The sequence below is a fragment of the Petaurus breviceps genome, unplaced genomic scaffold (genome assembly GCF_028583685.1).
Source record: "Petaurus breviceps papuanus isolate PSGF00001 unplaced genomic scaffold, PetGlider_PUasm1.0 164, whole genome shotgun sequence".
In the NCBI taxonomy this organism is placed as follows: Eukaryota; Metazoa; Chordata; class Mammalia; order Diprotodontia; family Petauridae; genus Petaurus; species Petaurus breviceps.
The window spans coordinates 7,835,065-7,847,250 of NW_027185735.1; the positions used below are offsets into that span (position 1 = coordinate 7,835,065).

The 12,186-nt window shown below is 36.4% G+C and overlaps 1 pseudogene; it reads right to left on the reverse strand.

Annotated features, from left to right (window-relative positions):
- Window positions 1-6,324: 6,324 nt before the first annotated feature.
- LOC138156929 (actin, cytoplasmic 2-like) lies at window positions 6,325-7,439 on the reverse strand (annotated as a pseudogene).
- Between the last annotated feature and the right edge of the window lie 4,747 nt (window positions 7,440-12,186).

Consider the following 12,186-nt stretch of genomic DNA (forward strand, 5'->3'; position numbering starts at 1 on the left):
GCTGCAGCAGTGAGCGCGTCATCCTGTTCTTCCCCAGTGATTTGCTTGCTGGCACCATTGAGAGCAGTGCCGCAGTGCGCGGAGGAGAGCTGAGGCAGGACAACATAAGCCCTCCCCTGAAAATAAGCCCACTGGTGTTTTTCTTTCCAAAAAAATGAATAAGACAGTGTCTTATTATCAGGGAAACATGGTATTTGATGAAATAGTAAAGGAAAAACTGTATAATACCTTCCCCCAACTCCGTTACTCTCAAAGGTATTTACAGAGTCCAGAGGAAAGTTGGCTCAAACTTAAAGAGTACATATGGTAAATGGGTAATTCACAACTCCTGGTTACTGGAAATTTCTTTCTTACATTAGTGAAATGCCTAAAAAGATCCCCGTAGCTACACTATATTTTCTTTGTGGGACTCTTTATGGAGCTGTGAATCTACCACCAGTCTGTCCTTGATCCCCAAAGCAAATTCCAGTCATTTAAAAATGCAAATTGGCCTCCAAGGCTGGAAACATCCCTTTCAGGATCATTACTCAGTTGCCAATACTCAGGAAAGAACCAAAAGAAAAGAAGCAGCCCAAACTTAGGATCAAACATATCTAAATAAGACCCTGCTCTAGATGCTACTTGGAAGCAATGTTCATTTCTGCTAGGGTGATGGTAGACCCTACTCCCACTCTTCAGGAAAAGATTTGAAAAGCTCTGATTGATCTATTCAAAAGATGGGAAGGAACAGAGAAAACTAAAGTGCACAGTCACTTTCTTTAAAGTCCCCTGAATGGGTCACTCCATCTGGCTCAGTGATCTAAGTTATTTGATGAAGCTCTGAACTAGCCACTCTCTTTCTCCCCTATTTCAGCTGTCATGGGTTAGGAAACTCTAATATTCACTTTTCCACCCCAAAGCAACCAATCCTTCATCACATTTCTCACAATTAACAAGAGTGATACTCCAGCAATCAGCAATTGCATGAAACATCAAAAGTTAAGGCAACATAAAGGGTCAAAGCAGTGTAAAAAAAACAATTTGGCAAGAATAAAAAATATAAAGATTTGTAGAACAAAGAAATTAGAGGAAAAAGGCATCTTTAAGGAAGGGGGATATAGGAAATTTCCAGTTACCTATATTGCAAGAAATTATTGTATATTTGAAAGGAATAGCAAGTTATGCATAGTAGATTTGCATTTTCATGTGCAACCATCTTTTTAATTGAACTATGTTATGAAAATTCTTGTTTTATTCCATAAATTAAAAATAAAATAAAAAAAGAAATCCAACACAATGGAAGTATAATTTGGATCAAGTGAGAAATAGTAAGCTATTTTCAAGAAAAAAAAGTCATGCTAAAACATATTAATATATGTTTATATAGACACATACATATGTTTATATCATTAATTAATATATTAAATGACAGAACAATCTATTCAAAGTAGGTGCACGAACCTGTAGCTTCTCTGAAAACTGCAAAATGTTATTGGCCCAACTGCTTCACTCCTATTCACGAATTACTAAAAAAGCACTTGATCAGTTTCTTCTCTGGTGAAAACCTGATCCTACCTTTCTAAACTCAAGGGATCACAAAGTTATTGCCAAAACAATTGAACAGCAGTGATCCCTGCAAATGTAGGTCAATTATATGTTTGTGTACATTACACAAAGCACTCACAGCTACAAACACAAGAAAACAAAACATTGGCTAAGGAGTAAAAAGAGTGCCCTACAGTACTGGAGGTATAAAGAGCAGCTCTTTATTGATTTGGTAACTACTGAAAAAAAGCCACCTGAAATACCATTAACTTAAACTAGACTGAAGTATAGTGAGAATGCTAGGGTATTTGATATCCACTATGGAAACTGAAATTTTAAAAAACACATTACCATAACAATAATACCAAAAACAATTTGTATAAAATGCAATATCTCTGATTATACCTGGTCTTGCTAAAAACACTTCTAAAAGAAACTGAATATGATTTTCAAGTAAAAAAAGTCATACTAAAGCATCATATTAATATATGTTTGTATAGACATATACATATGTTTATATGTGGTATACACACATATGTAAACATATACATGCACATACACATGTATATTTCCATACTTCCTCAAATTGTACTCACATTCACAGAGGTATGATTACTACCATGTTGGGGTTTTTTGAGGGGCAATTGGGGTTAAGTGACTTGCCCAAGGTCACACAGATGGTTTTGTATTAAGTGTCTGAGGCTGGATTTGAACTCCTTGAAGTCCTTCCTGACTCCAGGGCCAGTGATCTATTCACTGTGCCTGTTAGCCACCCCTACCATGGGTTTTAACAGTAGTTCTGTGGAACCATACCACTATTAATATAGCTCAGGAGACCCCACTAATGAGCATCTCATTAACAATCAGAAAGCAGATTTAATAAGCTTTTAGAAAAGGCATTTAAGGAGTATGGTAATAACAGTGTAAATTACATTCTCCTCAGTCCCCCCTAAAAAAAATATCAGGGTTGATCACTCAAGGTGACAAGAAGATAAAGATTTTATTGTAAAAAAAAAAAGATGAACGGGTGAAGAGAATTAATAGAAATTCTCAGAGAAAGTTTTCAACAGGTTAAAATTTATAGAAATACTTTTTGAAAAAAAATATTCATTACTTTACAAAACAATGATAAAAATGGCAAAACATACATGCCAATAAATTTAGCAAATATAACTGAAAATGGTTTATCTCAAGACAGAGCCAATGAAATGACTAAAATCAAAGGGTGACAGAAAAAAAATTATTAAGGAAATTAATGAAAAAATGTTAAGGAAGGTAGCCTAGCCATATGAGATCTCAAACTATATCATAAAGCAGTAATCATCAAAACTATATGGTACTGAATAAGAAATAGAGTAGTGGATGAGTGAAATATATTAGGTAGACAAGACAGTAGTAAATAACCATAATAATCTAGTGTTGATAAATCCAAAGACTCCAGTTTTGGGGAGAAGAACTCACAATCTGACAAAAATTGCTGGGAAAGTGGAAAACAGTATGGTAGAAACTGGCATAGAATGATAGACCAAGGCAAGTCAAAATGGGTAGATAAAGGGTGATACTGTAAAAGCCAATTAGGAAAGCAAAAAAATAAAATAGTTTATCTGTGAGATGTATGGATAAGGGAAAAATTTCTGACCAAATAAAAAATTGAGAGCATTATGAGATGTAAAATGGATAATTTTGATTATATCAAAGTTTTTTGTACAAACAAAAACAATTTAATGAAGGTTAGAAGGAAAGCAGAAAGCTGGGAAATAATTTTTACAGCAAGTGTCTCTGATAAAAGTTTCTTTCCTCTAATATACAGAGAACCAAGTCAAATTTATAAGAATACAAGTCATCCTGCAGAGTCATTCACACAAATTAAAGCTACCTTTAGTCATATGAAAAAAATGGTCTAAATGACTATTAACTGCAGAAATGAAAATTAAAACAGCTCTGAGGTACCAGATCATACCTATCAAATTATAAAATGATAAATGTTGGAGGGGATCTAGGAAAATTGGCACACTATGCTCTATTGGTAGAGTTGTGATTCTGGAGAGTAATTTGGAACTATGACCAAAGGGAAATTAAATTATGCCTACCCTCTGATCCAGAAATACCACTACTAGGTCTATATTTCAAAATGATTTTTGAAAAAAGGAAAAGGACCTACCTATGCAAAATTTTTATAGCAACTCCTTTTGTGGTGGCAAAGAATTGGAAATTAAGGGTATGCCTTTCAATTGTGGAATGGCTAAACAAGTTGTGGTCTATGATTGTAATAGAATATTATTTTGGTATTAGAAATAACAAGCAGGATTTCAGAAAAACTAAAAAGATTCACATGAACTTGAAGAGGTTACCCATTAAGAGGGTTAGGGTTGCTCTGGAGACCCCAAAATACCAACATACCTGCTGAATGAATTTGACTCGAGTCTTCTCAGCCAAAGAAAAGTAAAATTTATTAAAAGTTCGCTTGCATTAGACACAGAGTAAGTCTGTTCTACGTCATTCTATGGCGCTCTCACAGTGCTCCCACTATTCTATGGCATTCTATGGTGCTCTCACAAACATGAAGAAAAGACAGGGTCTTATATACAGAAGGTTGTGGAAGGAATCTAGGGTGGTCTAGGGAAGGAGTTTGGGGATTGTGTTCAGGAGGAGTTAATGAGGTCAATGAGTAGTTAAGGGTGGGAAGTAACTGGAGGCCACAGACAATGGTGGGCTAGGCCAGTTCAAGGGTGGATTTATATTTTGATAGGTTCAAGGGTGGGAAATAGATGAAAAATGGAGGGCTAGGCTAGTAACAAGTCTAGTAGTTAGCAGCTAGTAACTAGGCACAATGTAAGGCTTATTGCCTCATGCAAATGCCTCATCAAATGAGACAATTTAATCAAGAGTCTAAGGGAGGTTCTCAGAGCCTGTACCTCAAGGACTCAAGGAGAGCTCGAGGGGGATCCCAGGGCCCATACCTCATCAAACTGATGCAAAGTGAAATGAGCAGAACCAGGAGAACATTGTATACAGTAACAGCAATATTATATGATGGTCAACTATGAATGATTTATTCTCAGCAATATAATGATCCAAGACAATCCCAAAGGACTCATGATAAAAATAAATACTATCCACATCCAGAGAAAAAACTGATAGAGACTAAATAAAGATTGATGCATTATATTTTTCACCTTTATTTTTGTGGAATTTTTTGGTGTTTCCTCTTTCACAATATGACTAATATGGAAACATCTTTACATGATCCCATTTAAATAACCCTTATCAAATTGCTGACCATCTGGGGGGGGGGGGGAGTGAAAGTTAAGAAAAAGAGGGAGAAAATTTGGAACTCTAAAATTTTAAAAAATCAATGTCCAAAATTAGCTTTACATGTAATTGGGGAAAAATAAATACTATTAAAAATAAACTCAAAGAGTGGAATCAAATGGTACTCTATGGACAGCATCCAGATAAACTCAACCAACAATATATCAGCAAAAATGTATGAAATAAATATCTGAGTCAGGTGGATTTCTCAATCCTTAATTCTTTTATTTTCTTTAACTTGTGCAGTTTTATTTGAACTGGTCTTCAGTCAGTGTACAGGAAAAGCTCCTCCCCTTCCCCACGTACTGGCATCAATCCCATAAAACTTACAGGGAGATTGTAAAGTTTTCATTTACATCCATGTTGGAGTCAGGGATGGAATTTAAGATGCCATTCATTATGACTGACAATTTTTAAAAGTCAACTAGCATTAAGGTGGAAAATGGAAAAAGTTTTTCTTTTTAAAGGATTACATAGTTTATAGGTAAAGCAATACTAGTAACTTCCCCTTTTCCCCCCTCCCCATTTGGATTTTTGTTATGTAGCACCTGTGCTCTAGCCGAAGATAGCCTTTACAGAGGCTTGTAACTCTGAAACAATGCATTATACACTACTTGGAATGATTATTTTTAAAAAGTACAATAAGAGTCCTGAAGATGCATTGTAGAACTATGGGGATGTTTGCCTTAAGCATGCTTACACTGCTGATCACTTTCATCTTTCCAGTTTTTAAATACTGAGTGAAGTGCCAAATAAATAAATAAATGAATAAATCCATGCAAATCTTATCTCTTTTGGGGGACAATTATCATGTCACACCCTTTGACAAAAACACACACACACAAAAAAAAACCCGAAAAGGACTGAAAAAAGGTCTAGACAATCAACAACAACAACAAAAACAACCACAAAATCCATTTAGAAGCAATTGTGGTTGACAATTATAATGGTAAGGGAATTTCAGCATCTTCTCTGCCATTTAATGGGCCTCACTTGGAGCCCAACAAGAGAAGCTTGCTTTGAGGAGGCTTGTTTTTCAGCAACAAATACGCCTTTTGTCACTTTGCAATTAGGCAGTGGGTCATGCAGATTGTGATGTTATTTGAACCTGGAGAAGGCCATATATATGCCTCTGAGGTAAAGTTTTGCTTTGGAGCTCACTTATGGGAAGAGTTGTGTGATTGGGCCAGATGAGGATAAGACCCCTGGGTAGGCATTGAACCCCCCTGGCTTTGAAAACCCAGATGTTGGCGCTTCTCTCTTTGGTAACTAACTGTATGTATGGAATGGTCAGACAGCTAGAAGCCCTGTCTTTGGTCTCTTGAATTTTGTTATTTTCTCTGACTGTATCTTTTATCTGCTTGTAATTTCTGCTTGTTTTTTCTGAAGTTCGGGGTGCTGACTTCTTCCCCTGAACTAAATGAATGATATATGTGTTTGATTAAAGTAAGAATGTTAACCTCTATTGAATTGCTTTCCTTTAGAAAAGCCAATCAAAGAACCTGTGCTAGCAGCCATCCTGGGTATGCTAGGGTGCTTTCTGATACAACAATGGAAGGCCAAGATTCATCACACTCCTGCTTGCCACATCTGATGGAAGATGGAAAGAGACACCAGGATGGAACCTCTAACAAAGACAGAGTATTTGACCCCAGGTGGGGCAGTGATCTTGATTTTCATTGTGCTGGGATCTGGGGCTGTTATCTTCTTCTGCATCCTCTCAACAATGCCTTGTGTACATGGTACCATCCAAAAGTACAGTATTTGCATACAAATCCTTATGGATATCACACTTCATGATTAAGCTGAAGATAGTTTCAAGGATTCCACAGGATTCCATACGTAAGAAATATGGTTGGAAGCGAGCTTCAGGGCATCAGAACCTCTCATTGCCAATAGAGATAATTTGACATCAGGAAGCTCACAGCTCTTTTCTAAAGAAGAGTTAGATGCAGCAGTGGTCATCTCCTGTTTAAAGTCTAGGGCGATGTAATACAGCTTCTTCTTGATGTCATGTGTGATTTTCCTTTCAGCTGTGATAATGAAACTGTACCCTGTTTTGGTCAGGATCTTCATGAGGTAGTCATTCAGATCATGGCCAGTGAGATTCAGATGGTGGATGGCATGGGGAAGGGCATAACTTTTGTAGATGAGCACAATGTGGGTCACAGCATCACCAGAGTCCATCACAATACAAGTGGTATGACCAGAGGCATACAGGGACAGCACAGCCTGGATGGAAATGCACATGGCTGGTGTGTTGAAGTTTTCAACCACAATCTAAGTCATTTTTTCTCTGTTGGCTTTGGGGTTCAGGGGGGTTTCTCTGAGTAGTGCAGGGTGCTTGTCAGGGGCCACACAGAATTCATTGTAAAAAAGTATGATGGCAGATCTCCATTTCATCCCAGTTGGTGACAACACTATGTTTAATTGGAGTACTTCAGGGTGAGAATACCTCTCTTGCTCTGGACTTCATTCCCCATGCAACTGTCTTTCTGGCCCATATCTACCATGCCACCCTGATATCTGGGGTACCCAACAATGAAAAGATGCCAAAGGGGCATCATTTTCTGCAAAGCCAGCTTTGCACATCCCAGAGCCATTCTCAGTGATGAGAGAAGCAAATATCATCATCCATGGCACACTTTTGAAGTGGCCTTAAGAGAAAGAGGAAGTGGTACTGCACCTGGAGGCAGGGGGGAGGGAAGTGCATGCTGGGTGGAAGAGTTCACAGCTTTTAATCCTTAATTCTTAATTTCTTAAATTTCAGAGGGATTTATGATAGTGGAGCAGGATCAGAGCATTACCTCTAGAAATCACAGAAAATTATCATTAAGGAACCCAGGCTTATTGATCAATGATCAGTGAAGATTATATAAATACTCAGTATATTACTACAAGTTTTAAAATTTCTAAATGTTTAAATTTAAATTTTAAATCTAATTTTAAAAAAGTTAATGTCCATGAGATAACAAGTAAAACATGATCAATTAATTACAATTTTATATGAGAAAATCACTATCTTTCATAAAATAACAGAGAGCAAATTCCTACATTACAAATGTAAGCCTTAAGAGTACAATAAATTTACTGTCCTGGAAATAGTGTATAACTAGAGACAGAAATGTTTGTATTGTCTACCAATATTCTCCAAGGTACATTCAATAAAAATCTTTCAAAACATATAAACCTAGATGAAATAGAAATTAAAACTATATGGAATTCAAATATATCATATATCATCCCTCTTTTCCTGTCTACTTCTGAAGTTTTCCCAGAGGTGTTTTTAATGAGTCTACACAAAATGAACTTATATTGCAATACTTTATATTCAATTAGAAAAAGCAGTAATTTATCTTCCTGTGCCACTGTCCCTGGAACATCAAGCACAAAAGAATATTTTCTATTGGAAATAGACATTTTTAACTGAAATACAAGTTTTTTAAAAAGATAGAAACAAGATAACAACAATAACAGTAGCAACAACAAAAACAATTGTCATAGTATCCACATCTTCAAATCACACAACAGTGTACTGTCATCTATTGAATGATAATAACGAAAAAGTAATTTCATCTCTAAAACCAGATTAGAAAAAATAAAGTAAAATGACATCTAGGAGCTACTGAACTCTGAAGAGGGAGAAATAGAGACTATCAGGTCATTAAAAATCTTCATTTAATAAACTTTAGAAATTATACCTAATCATACACAAATAACAAAACAGCACTGAAATGGACTTCAAGATCTATTGTTTCTATTTATATAACATCTTTGGTATATGCCCCTTTCTCCCCTCTGGCACTATAACAACTCTGGTGCTTGCTTTCATCACCTCTTGTTTGGACTATTGCAATTAGTGTGCTAATTGGTCTACCTGCTTCACCTCACCCCTCCCCCACCTCAAACCCATTCAGTAAACTCCAGTGTCTACCTACCACTTCTTGAATCAAATATAAAATTTTTCATTTGGTTTTTAAAGCTCTTCATAATTTGCTCCCTCCCTCCTCTTTCCAGTCTTCTTAAAACTTAACCTCCTATATGTTCTCTGCAATCCAGTAGCATTGGTCTTTTTTTGTTCCTTGAACACAACACTCCATCCTCTGACTTTGACCATTTTCCCTGACTGTGCCTCTTGCCTAAAATATTTTCCTTTCTCATCTCTGCCTCCTAGTTTCCTTGGCTTCCTTCAAGTCTCAGCAAAAATCTCACCTCCCAGTATCACTATTGGCAATGAGAGCATTTCCTAGTCTTCCTTAATCTTAATTCCTTCCCTTTGAGATCAGCTGCAATTTATTCTGCATTTGTTTTGTTTGTATATAGTTGTTTGCATGTTGTTTTCCCCATTAGACTGAGTTCCTTGAGGGCCTGGACTAGTTTTTCTTCATTTATTTGCTTTTTTCCCTTTATTTTTATCCCCAGCACTTAGCACAATGCTTGGCACATGGTAGGTGCTTAATAAATGGTAGTTGACTGGCTAGATCTAACTAGCAGAACAATTATTTTTAAAATAATAATTAAATGAAAAGCATTGAACTCTCTGAGTGTCATGACCTAAAAAAAGGGTTTAGACATCATATTTTAAGAAATCATGATAGAAAAATTCCCAGATTCCTTAGAATGAGAGGACAATGTGGTAATAAAAAGAATCCACCTGTCATCTTATGAAATAAACTTCCACATTAAATCTTCCTAGACTATCATAAGCTAAATCCTTATAGAGCATCCAGATCAAAGAAATATGTTGTAAGAATATTGAAAGAATTCAAGTGTCAAGATGTCATACTTAGGATAAGACATGATTTGGATAGAGCTAAGATGGTAGAGGGGTAGGGACTCATCTGAGCTCTCCCAAATTTCCCTCCAAATAACTTTAAAATAATACCTCAAAATGAATTCTGAAGTGGCAGAACCAACTAAAGGATGAGGTGAAACAATTTCTCAGCCCAAGACAACTTTGTAGGTCATCAGGAAAGATGTATTTCACTGGGGTGAGAGTGGAAGACAGTGCAGCACAAACTGAGCCAGCAGAGGCTGTGCCCTAGCAAACCAGCAACAGGCCTTGGGACAACTGAATGTTATTCAACCTTCATTTTCAAAGAGATCCAATGACATCCTGGCTGATGTCTTGACTTGCATGTGAATTTGATTTAAGTGAGGCAGAGTAGCACAAAGTCATCAGGCTCACTTTCTTTTCCTGAGTCATTGCAATCTAGCTGTAGGCCAAAAGTCAAGATGACTGGCAATGACTTGGGGTGCTGTGGATGACATTTGCATCATCAACACCTGACCAAGCTGGTGAGTTAGGGAGTTGTCTACCCTAAGCATGTGAAGACTTTCCCCAGTGGAATGGAGTGAAAGAGGACAATTTATTCCAAACTCAATGGAGGCAGTGGCTTCTGGAACTCTCAGCCCATAGATGGTAAGGGGATTGTATTTCAGGCCAGAAGGAGATTACATGAGACCCTTTGCTGGCATTGGGAGTAAGACTCTGTTGGATTGTCCCATACAGTTCTGGGTCATGGTCCCAGAGAAATAAGAATAATAAGCACACTAGAGCATGCAACCACAAGGTAGGGGGGACCATGGTCACAGTTTCAGGGTAGAAATAGTGATTGTGGACACTCACAGACCAGATCACTGACCAAGATAGCAGTGATCACATCTCTTCTTAGATCTTACCACCTTAGAAAAACTGAAAACTTATAAACTTTCAGAACTAGCTTTGAAAGCAATTTCACAAAAAAACCTGAATCTTGGGGTAGCGCACCACCACCCAGGAGCAGAGCCCAACATTAACATAAAATTTAAAGTCAAACAAACAGGCTGGATAAAACAAGCAATCAACAGCAACAAAAAAGAACCTAATCATACAAAATTTTTATGGGGACAGGGCCAACCAAAACACAAATTTGGAAGACAACAATGTCAAAACAGCTATCTGCAAACCTCAAAGAAAAATATGAATTTATCTGAAGTCCCAAATAAAAATTCCCAGAAGAGCTCAAAAATGATTTTAAAAATCAAATGAGAGATAGAGTAAAAATTGGAAAAATAAATGGGAACAATGAAAGAAAATAATTGGAGAAAAAGAGTCAACAGTTTGATAAAGGAGGCACCAGAATTATTGAAGAAAATACCACCTTAAAAAACAAAATAAGTCAAATGATAAAAAGGTACAAAAATCCACTGTAGTGAAGAATTCTTAAAATAAAAATAATTGGTCAAATAGGAAAGGAGGTACAAAAGCTCACCAAAGAAAAGAATTCCTTAAAAATTAGAATTGGATAAGTGGAATCTAATGACTCCATGAGACTTCAAGAAACAATAAAATGAAGTCAAAAGAATGAAAAAGGAATAGAAGAAAATATAAGAAACCTTATTAGGAAATCAATTGACTTGGAAAATAGATCAATAATAATTTAATAATGATAATAATTTAATAATTACTAGACTACTTGAAAATCATGATAAAAAAAATCCTAGATATCACATTTCAAGAAATTATCAAGGAAAACTTTCCTGATATCCTAGAGCCAGAGGGCAAAATATTATTCAACCTTCATTTTCAAAGAGGTCCTATAACATGTTGGGTGATGTCTTGACTTGCATGTGAATTAGATTTAAGTGAGGCAGAGTAGCTTAAAATCATTAGCCTCACTCTCTTTTTCCTGAGTCATTGAAATCTAGTTGCAGGACAAAAGTCAAGGTGACTGGCAATGACCTATGGTTCTGTGGATAACATTGGCATCATCAATACCTGACCAAGCTGGTGAGTTAGGGAGTTGTCTACCCTAAGTATGTGATGACTTCTCCAGTGGAATGGGGTGGATGAGGACAATTTGGTCCAAACACAATGAAGGAAGCTCAAGAAGGTGCTGTGGAGCACTTAGAGTTTGGTCAGGAAGTTGGAGATTTATTGACTATCCTCAACCTGGTTTAGCTCATTTACTAAAGTGGTTTAGTAGGGTGTGACCACTGAACATCTTACAGCTCCTTGGAAACACGGACGGGGGGGTGAAATAGAAATTGAAATAATCCACTGATCATCTCCTGGGGAAATCACAAAATGAAAGTTCCAGGAATACTAAAGCCAAATTTAATAAAATAGAAGACTTTCAACGATTCCTGATGAAAGGCCAGAACTGAATAGAAAATTTGTTTTTCAAATACAAGAATCAAGAGAAACATAAAATGGTAAACAGGAAAGTGAAACCATAAGAGATTCAATAAGATTTCCATTCTTATGTGGAAAAATGATACTTGTAACTCCTGAGAACATTATCATTATCAGGTGGTTAGAAGGTATATATACATATATATATATATATATATATATATATATATATA